Raw genomic sequence first — 10,386 nt, 5'->3', positions numbered from 1 at the left:
CTTCAATCCTTGGCTTAAATAGTATCAGAAATGAGTTGGATTGGGCCCACAAGGCTTTAGAATTCGCTGGCCACGTTTTGTTTTAAGTGAACCAGGTGGCAGCAACGGCGCGTGCACGTACTATGCGCGTACGCGTCACCATGCGCGGCTCAACCATAGCAAATCTTATATCGTTTCGAAGCCCCGGATGTTAGCTTTCCAACCCAACTGGAACCGCATCATTTGGACCTCTGTAGCTCAAGTTATGGCCGATTAAGTGCGAAGAGGTCGGCTTGACAGCTTTCCGGTTCTTCCATTTCTTCATGAGTTCTCCAACTTTTCATGCTTTCTTTCTTCATTCCCTTGATCCAATCTTTGCCTCCTAAACCTTAAATCACTTAACAAACATATCAAGGCATCTAATAGAATCAAGGTGAATTAAATTTAGCTATTTTGAGTCCTAAAAAGCATGTTTTCACTCTTAAGCACAATTAAAGGAGAATATACAAAACCATGCTATTTCATTGAATAAATGTGGGTAAAAGGTGATAAAATCCCCTAAATTCAATACAAGATAAACCGTCAAATTGGGGTTTGTCAACCTCCCCACACTTAAACCAAGCATGTCCTCATGCTTAAGCCAAGAGAGAAACAAAGGGTATGTCATTTATTCAATGGAAACTAACTAAATGCAATCTACCTATATGCAACTATCTAAATGAATGCAAGTGCTGGGTCAAAATAAATCAATTCCCAAGAAACATATATGCTCAAGGGCTAAGGACTAGCAAGCCTAATCCACAATTGAATTGAGTCATTAAATATTTTTACAAACTTGCATGAAAATTATGATCATAAGTGAAAACATGTAATTGAGCATCAAACCCTCACCGGTAGTGTTTGCACTCTATTTACTCAAGTGTTTAGGGTTGATTCTCTCAATTCTCTCCTAATCATGCTTTATAAGATTTGTTTTTCTTCTAACAATCAACAAATATTTCATGCATGCATACACATATCATGAGGTCTTTTCTTTAGGTTGTAATGGGGTTAGGGTCAAGGTAGGATGCATATTTGGTCAAGTGAGCTTAAAATTTGAATCTTTGACAAGCTTAAACTTCCCACCTAGCCTATGAAATCCTATACAATTAAGCTCTAACCTAACTACCCATTTTTTCCTCACTTTTTCACATACTCATGCATTTTCTTTTCATTTCACAACACTTGTGCATTGATCTTTATTGGACTTTACTTTGGGGCGTTTTGTCCCCTTTTTATTTCTTTCTTTTTTTTTTCTTCTTTTTCTTTCTTTTTCTATTTTTTTTCTTTTCCATATTGTTTTTCTTTTTCACTTTTATTTCTTTTTCTTTTGTTTTTCTCATTTTTTTCTTTCTATATACAAGAGCATCAATGCATAAGGTTTTACATTTGATCAATACATGAGTATATACCCAATTCCCAATATTTTCAATAACAATACAAAATACCCTTTTATTCACCCAATGTCCCAAGGTTCCCACACTTGAATGATACTCACACACACTAGCCTAAGCTAATCAAAGATCCAAATTAAGGGACAATTATTGTTTTTCGCTTTAAGGCTTGTAATGTGCTAAAATAAGAATAAGTGGGTTAAGCGTAGGCTCAAATTTGGCTAACAAAGGAAGATAAAAGGTAAGGCTATTTGGGTAAGTGAGCTAATAAAATGATGGCCTCAATCATATAAATGTATGAATACACAAAATAATGGACATAAAGAATCAAACAAATCAAAGATTACAATCATAGAAAGATAATAATGCACACAAGAAGGAAAAATAAGTGGTTGTAAGATGTAACCACACCGTTAGGCTCAAGTCTCACAAGATTGTGTTCTTAGCTCAAAACATGATCCACAATATATATAATTCAAGCAAGTTCTATGAAAAGTTTTCCACTCAAATCAATTGGTGCCCTATAGATAGAAATCTTGAAAATTTTCATTATTTTGACTAAGCTTATTGTGTATACATATGCAAAAAATAAGAAAATGAAAGTAAAAATCTTAAAATCCTAAAATGAAATGCAAAAGTATTGGGATTAGAAATTTGTCACCCAAAATCGCCGACCGGTCGGACGACCTCCCCACACTTAAAAGTTTGCACCGTCCTCGGTGCACTCAAAGATGAGCAAGGGGGTACGGCGACTCTCCGGATTGCTATGTATTCTTTCTTCCGCTTCCATGGTTGCTTGTGGTGCATTTGTTATGAAAAATAAAAATATAACACCATAAGATGAGAAGATATAAAAGCAAGGAAGCATACATTGTTGGAATGAGGTAAATCACTAGAATGAGGTGAGTGAATTAGTGTGACATTAAGAAATATTAAGTGTGTGAATTCTAAATTGCGCGGTTTAGAATACACATTAGCATAAAAGCTATGTCACAAAAGAAGCATGCACTTCACTTATCCTAGTGTGCTTGAGATGCTTTAAGTAAGCTTGTAAGGTAAGACAAGCATTAGAGAAGCATGAAAGCATTCAAGTCAAACATATGGATGGATATAATCATGAACACAATGCATTAAGGTAAATGCACAACATCATCCATCAAGAGGTTGCCTAATCGAGGGAAAAGGATCCAAATCACATGATGGCTAGCTACAACATGCAATTCAAAAGAGTTATAAGCTCGAAGACAATTCTCATCACTTGGTATTTTTCAAAAGGTAAGCATGAAGAACTCAAAACCAAGTAACAAAATATAACCTCAATCATAGAATCCAACAAAGATTATCTAAAAACATTCATGCTAAAATAGCATTTAGGCAATAAGGGATATAGCAATGTATAGTAAACAAAGTCAATACTCCAACACATATAATGAAAAGAGAGAAAATAAAATGAAAGCTAAACGAAAACTAACTAATTAACTAACCAACTAACTAATTAACTAACTAAAATAAATGGTTATCCATGGTGTTTGGAAGTGTTGGATGAGGGGTAGGAGAAAGGAGAAGGAAAGAAATAGAAAGAGGAGAAGAAAAGAAATGTGGTGAAGGAAGGAAATCCGCGCGTACGCGCGCATGCCGCGCGCGCGCGGATGGCTTATTTCGAGAGTGACGCGTACGCGTCATGTGCGCGAGCGCGCAAATAGGTTTGTGCCAAAGGCACAACGTTGGCGCGGCGCAGGCACAACTCTCTGGAAAATGTATGGAGGTTGAAACTTCTCAATCCACGCGTACGCACGCATGGCGCGCGCGCGTGGATGGTCGAAAATGCTGGAAGTGCGCGTACGCGCCATGTACGCGTACGCGTGGATGGTGCTCTGTTTTTCAAAAAAAATTTTTCTATGTTTTTGCACCAATCCAAGCATTCCAAACCTCCAAACAGCTACCAAAACACCATAAAAACCTTATTTAACATACTTAAACTACCAAACATACTCAACTAACTAAACAAAACATGAAATTAAATTAATTCTACCAATATATACAAAAGAGAAAATGAAAGGATTTTACCATGGTGGGTTGTCTCCCACCTAGCACTTTTGTTTATTGTCCTTAAGTTGGACTTATGGGGAGCTCCTCATCAAGGTGGCTTGTGCTTGTATTCATATTGGAACTCCCACCAATGCTTGGTTCTCCATTGTGCCCCAAGTAGATTCTTCCTGGATTGAGCCAAGTCTTGATGGAGTTCTTCACAAGCTTGGGGCTCCCAAAGTTGATCCTCTTCTTGTAATCCGGGATCCCACACTTTATTTTCACGCCCGTCTTGAGGTTGATCATCATTATTAGTCCAACCGGGTGGTGAGTAAGGTGAATTCTCTATATAGTGGCCAACAATCCTCCTAGACCCATCTATTTGAGCACTACTCCAACCTTTATATCTCATGTTTGATGCATCAACCATAATGAGCCTTGATTTGTAACGCCAACCACGAAACATCTTTCGCTTACGCTTCATCCCACAAAGGATCCTAAGTTGACCATCCGTTTCAAGCAAGCCATACTCAAGTGGGACAATAAAGCTAATAGAAATGAATTTTACCCACTCAAGTGAAGGAGTAGATGACAACCTAGGCAAGGATGCTTCCAAAGATCTTGACAAAGCATAACCAACCCTTGTTCTTCTATTTCTAGGGACTTCCACCTCTTCACAAGATCTCTTAATCTCAATCCTTTGTTCAACAATTTTATCTAAACCTTTTCCTTTACTCAAATCGTAGTAGGGAGGGTGAGAGAAATTTACCTCCTCAACGCTTTCAAATCCAACCGGAGAAGGTTCTTCATGCTTAAAGGACTCTTCACCACTAAGACTTGATGCTTGATCTTCATCACCAAGGGGACTCAATTCTTTCTCTATCCCATCCAAGTCTTCATATGGGATATGCCTTGGAAGGTGTGCACTTTCCTCCCTAGCATCAATTTCAATCATCTTGGAGGGGTTTTGTTCCCATGGAGGCTCCGCATCTCCTAAGTCTTCTACCACTTCTTCCTTGTCTTCAACAATTAAAGCTTCCTCCAATTGTTCCAATACAAAGCAACTTCCTTCATTTCCCACCGGAGTTTCCAATCTCTCCTTCATGCTATGTTCTTCATTTGATTCTCCACATGTAGCCATGGGAGTTCCTTGAGTGTTCAAGCATTGGGAGGCTAATTGATTTGTTACCGTATCCAAGGTGGCCATGAAATTTTGCACATCCCTTTTCATCTCTTCTTGCCCTTGAACAAGAACACCAAGGATGTTATCCATTAGAGATTGGGGTGGGTGGAAGGGTTCATTAAATTGGGGGGAATGTTGATAGTAGGAAGGTGGTTCTTCTTGGTAGAGTTGTGGTGGTTCTATGTTTTCCATTCTTTCCACTTGTTGCACAACACACTCCATGGTTGCTTGAAATTGATCCAATGCTTCCTTGAGATGATTCCTTGACTCTTGTTCCTCTTGGATAGTATGATTAGGATCATGTGGCTCTTGGATCAATGGATATGAGTATTCTTCCATGGGAGGTTGTGGTGGAAAGTAGTATTCATCTTGTGGTTGAAAATTTTCATATATTGGAGGTGGTTCATCTTGGTAATAATGTGGAGGAGGTGGCTCTTGAAAATATTGATGTTGGAATGGTGGTGGTTCCATGTATGGTTCATATGGCTCATAAGGTGGTTGGTATGGTGGATAAGAATTAGGGTCATATGGAGGTATTTGGTGAAAATAGGCTTGTGAATGTGGTTGAGGTTCATGTTGAGGATATGACTCATAGGCATATGGTGGTGGTTCTTGAAAGTCACAAGGAGATTCACCATAGCCATTGGATTGATATGCATCATAGAATGGCTCTTCTTCATAGTGCATTGGTGGAGGTTGTTGCCAAGAGGATTGATCATAAGCATATGGCTCCTCCCACCTTTGGTTATCCCATCCTTGACACACATCTTCATTGTAGCTCCCATCACCTACAACATAGTTGTAATCACACTCATAGCCAAAATGAGAATTTATGGTGAAAAGATAAAATAAAAACAAAAGCTAATAGAAAACAAAAGAAACAAAATTCTACAACTAGCAAATAAAGCAAAAAGCAAGATATTCACACTATTCACATATGTACAATAACCAATAACATAACACCATTGCAATTCCCCGGCAACGGTGCCATTTTGACGAATGGATTTTTGACGGTTTAGAAATTCACAAATGAAATCTCGTTGTAAAGTATAGTTTCTAAACCAAGCAATAATCCTTTCATACAAAAAGTTGTTTGTCACTAGTACAAACCCCTAAAATTTATAAACCGAAGTATTGGACCTCGGGTCGTTCTCCCTAGGAATTACAATAAAGTGTCTTGTTATTGGTTATGAGTTATTTTGGGGTTTTGGATAAGAAGCATGAAAAGTAAATGGCAATGAAAATAAACTAATAACTATAAAAGGCTCTTGGCAAGGTATGAAAATTAGAAGTCCTATCCTAGTTATCCTTCTCAATTGTGATGAGAATTGTTCATTGCTACCACTTAGTTAACCCTTACTAATTAAAGGAAAGTCAAGTGGATGAATTGACTTGAGCCACAAGTCCTAGCCAACTCCCAAGGAAAGACTAGCTTTAGTGCACTCCAAACCAATTAGCAATCTCTCCAATTATCAATCAACAAAGGAATTAGATAACTCAAGTGTCACTAATTACTCTACCTAGGCCAAGAAGAATAAAATCTACACTAAAACTAAAAGAGACATTTCAACAAACACATAGAGTGCAATAGAAGTAAACATTATTAAATGCAAGAATTAAAGGAATCTACAACTACAAAGGCAAGAGATCAACAATAAAAAAGCAAAGAAGAACAATTATTATGAATTACCTCTTATTGAATTGGAAGAAAGTAGAAGGAACAATACTAGATCTACAACAAAATATAAGAACAACATAAAGGAAATTACAATAAAAGAATAGAAGAAGATGAATGTAGCAACAAAGAATTAAGAGGTAGAAGGAGATGAAAGCATGAATTAAAATCTAGATCTAAGATTATTGAACTAAACCTAATCCTAATTCTAGAGAGAAGTGAGAGCTTCTCTCTCTAGAAACTAATTACAAAGCTAAACTAAACTAATTGGTAACTAACATCTCAAGTATGAAAAGTATGTAAAGTATCTAAAAGTGTGAAAGGTCTCTAAAGTATATTCATTCCCCCTTCAATCCTTGGCTTAAATAGTATCAGAAATGAGTTGGATTGGGCCCACAAGGCTTTAGAATTCGCTGGCCACGTTTTGTTTTAAGTGAACCAGGTGGCAGCAACGGCGCGTGCACGTACTATGCGCGTACGCGTCACCATGCGCGGCTCAACCATAGCAAATCTTATGTCGTTTCGAAGCCCCGGATGTTAGCTTTCCAACCCAACTGGAACCGCATCATTTGGACCTCTGTAGCTCAAGTTATGGCCGATTAAGTGCGAAGAGGTCGGCTTGACAGCTTTCCGGTTCTTCCATTTCTTCATGAGTTCTCCAACTTTTCATGCTTTCTTTCTTCATTCCCTTGATCCAATCTTTGCCTCCTAAACCTTAAATCACTTAACAAACATATCAAGGCATCTAATAGAATCAAGGTGAATTAAATTTAGCTATTTTGAGTCCTAAAAAGCATGTTTTCACTCTTAAGCACAATTAAAGGAGAATATACAAAACCATGCTATTTCATTGAATAAATGTGGGTAAAAGGTGATAAAATCCCCTAAATTCAATACAAGATAAACCGTCAAATTGGGGTTTGTCACACTGTTCAAGCATTCATTCAGAAAACAAAAAGTATTGTCACCACATCAATATAATTAAACTAAGTTCAAGGATAAATTCGAAACTCATGTACTTCTTGTTCTTTTGAATTAAAACAGTTTTCATTTAAGAGAGGTGATGGATTCATAGGACATTCATAACTTTAAGACAAAGTTACTAAATACTAATGATCATGTAATAAGACACAAACTTAGATAAGCACTTAACATAGAAAATGAAAAACAGAGAATGTAAGAACAAGGAATGAGTCCACCTTAGTGATGGTGGTATTTCCTTCTTGAGGAACCAATGGTGTCCTTGAGCTCTTCTATATCTCTTCGTTGTCTTTGTTGCTCCTCCCTCATTGCTTTTTGATCTTCTCTAATTTCAGAAAGGATGATGGAGTGCTCTTGATGTTCCACCCTTAATTGTCCCATGTTGGAACTTAATTCTCCTAGGGAGGTGTTGATTTGCTCCCAATAGTTTTGTGGAGGAAAATGCATTTGAGGCATCTCCGGGATCTCATGGTGATGAGCTTCATGCGTCTCTTGAGCTCCATGAATGGGCTCTCTTGTTTGCTCCATCCTTTTCTTAGTGATGGGCTTCTCTTCCTCAATGGGAATGTCTCCTTCTATGTCAATCCCAGCCGAATTGCATAGATGGCAAATGAGGTGAGGAAAAGCTAACCTTGCCATAGTGGAGGACTTGTCAGCCACCTTGTAGAGTTCTTGAGGTATAATCTCATGAACCTCCACCTCTTCTCCAATCATGATGCTATGCATCATGATGGCCCGGTCTATAGTAACTTCAGACCGGTTGCTAGTGGGAATGGTTGAGCGTTGAATGAACTCCAACCATCCTCTAGCTACAGGCTTAAGGTCCAGTCTTCACAGTTGAACTGGTTTGCGTTTTGAGTCAATCTTCCATTGAGCTCCTTCCACACATATGTCCTTGAGGACTTGGTCCAACCTTTGATCAAAGTTGACTCTCCTTGTGTAGGGGCGTGTGTTCTCTTCTATTATTGGCAAGTTGAACGCCAACCTTACATTTTCCGGACTAAAATCTAAGTAATTCCCCCGAACCATGGTGAGATAATTCTTTGAGTTTGGGTTCTTACTTTGATCATGGTTCCTTATGATCCATGCATTAGCATAGAACTCTTGGACCATTAGAATTCCGACTTGTTGGATGGGGTTTGTTAGAACTTTCCAACCTCTTCTATGGATCTCATGTCGGATCTTCGGATACTCATTTCTCTTGAGTTTGAAAGGGACCTCAGGGATCACCTTCTTCTTGGCCACAACATCATAGAAGTGGTCTTGATGAGCTTTGGAGATGAATCTTTCCATCTCCCGTGACTCGGAGGTGGAAGCTTTTGTCTTCCCTTTCCCTTTTCTAGGGAATTCTCCGGTCTTGGGTGCCATCAATGGTAATGAAAAAACAAAAATCTTATGCTTTTACCACACTAAAATTAGAATTTTGCTCGCCCTCGAGCAAGAAAAGAAAGAATAGATGAAGAAGAAGAAGAAAATATGGAGGAGAGGAGGGAGAGGTATATTCGGCCAAGAAGAGAAGAGAGGGTTGTGTGGTGTGAAAATGAGGAAGAATGGAGGGCTATATATAGGGAAGAGAGGGGGGTAAGGTTCGGCCATAAGGGTGGGTTTTGGGTGGGAAATTGATTTTAAATTTTGAAGGTAGGTGGAGTTTATGAGGTAGGTTTATGGGGAAGAGTGTTTGATGTGAGTGGTGAAGTGGTGATAGGGAAGAGAGATTGAAGTGATTGGTGAAGAGTTTTGGGGAAGAGTGTTTATTAGGAAGAGAGGATGAACATTGACAAGAGGGAAGAGAGTGAGTGGAGGTAGGTGGGGATCCTGTGGGGTCCACAGATGCTGAGTTGTTCCTGTGGGGTCCACAGATCCTGAGGTGTCAAGAATTTGCATCCCTGCACCCATTAGGCATGTAAAATGCCTTTGCATGCAATTCTGGTGTTTAAACGCCGAATTGGTGCTTGTTCTGGGCGTTCAACGCCCAGATGCAGCATATTTCTGGCGTTGAACGCCAGCCAGATGCTTGTTTCTGGCGTTCAGCGCCAGCTCTTCTTTACTGTGCATTTCTGGCGTCTGAACGCCAGGATACTACTTGTTTCTGGCGTTGAACGCCAGACAGATGCTCCTTACTGGCGTTTAAACGCCAGTGAGATCCTCCTCCAGGGTGTGATTTTTCTTCTGCTGTTTTTGATTCCATTTTCAATTTTTATATTTATTTTGTGACTCCACATGATCATAAACCTAATAAAACATGAAAAACAATGAAAATAAAAATTAGATAAATAAAAATTGGGTTGCCTCCCAACAAGTGCTTCTTTAATGTCAATAGCTTGACAGTGGGCTCTCATGGAGCCTCACAGATGTTCAGAGCATTGTTGAGACTCCCCAACACCAAACTTAGAGTTTGGATATGGGAGTTCAACACCAAACTTAGAGTTTGGTTGTGGCCTCCTAACACCAAACTTAGAGTTTGACTGTGGGGGCTCTGGTTGACTCTGTTTTGAGAGAAGCTTATTGTGCCTCTTTTCCATGTTTACAGAAGGATGACCTTGAGTTTTAAATACAAGGGAGTCCTCATTCAATTGAAGGACTAGTTCGCCTCTGTCAACATCAATCACAGCTCTTGCTGTGGCTAGGAAGGGTCTTCCAAGGATGATGGATTCATCCTCATCCTTCCCAGTATCTAGGACTATGAAATCAGCAGGGATGTAAAGGCCTTCAACCTTTACTAACACGTCCTCTACTTGTCCATAAGCCTATTTTCTTAAATTGTCTGCCATCTCTAATGAGATTTTAGCAGCTTGCACCCCAAAGATTCCCAGTTTCTCTATTACAGAGAGGAGCATGAGGTTTATCCCTGAACCAAGGTCACACAGAGCCTTTTCAAAGATCATGGTGCCTATGGTACAAGGTATTAGGAACTTTCCAGGATCCTGTTTCTTCTGAGGCAATGTCAGTTGATCCAGATCACTCAGTTCATTGGTGAATGATGAGCGGATATTTTATACGCTTTTTGGGGATAATTTCATATAGTTTAGAGTATGTTTTAGTTAGTTTTTAGTCTATTTCTAGTATTTTTTAGGAAAAATTCATATTTCTGGACTTTACTATGAGTT

The sequence above is a fragment of the Arachis ipaensis genome, chromosome B4 (assembly GCF_059453495.1).
Source record: "Arachis ipaensis isolate K30076 ecotype BB chromosome B4, ASM5945349v1, whole genome shotgun sequence".
Lineage (NCBI taxonomy): Eukaryota > Viridiplantae > Streptophyta > Magnoliopsida > Fabales > Fabaceae > Arachis > Arachis ipaensis.
This window is presented reverse-complemented; position numbering follows the sequence as displayed.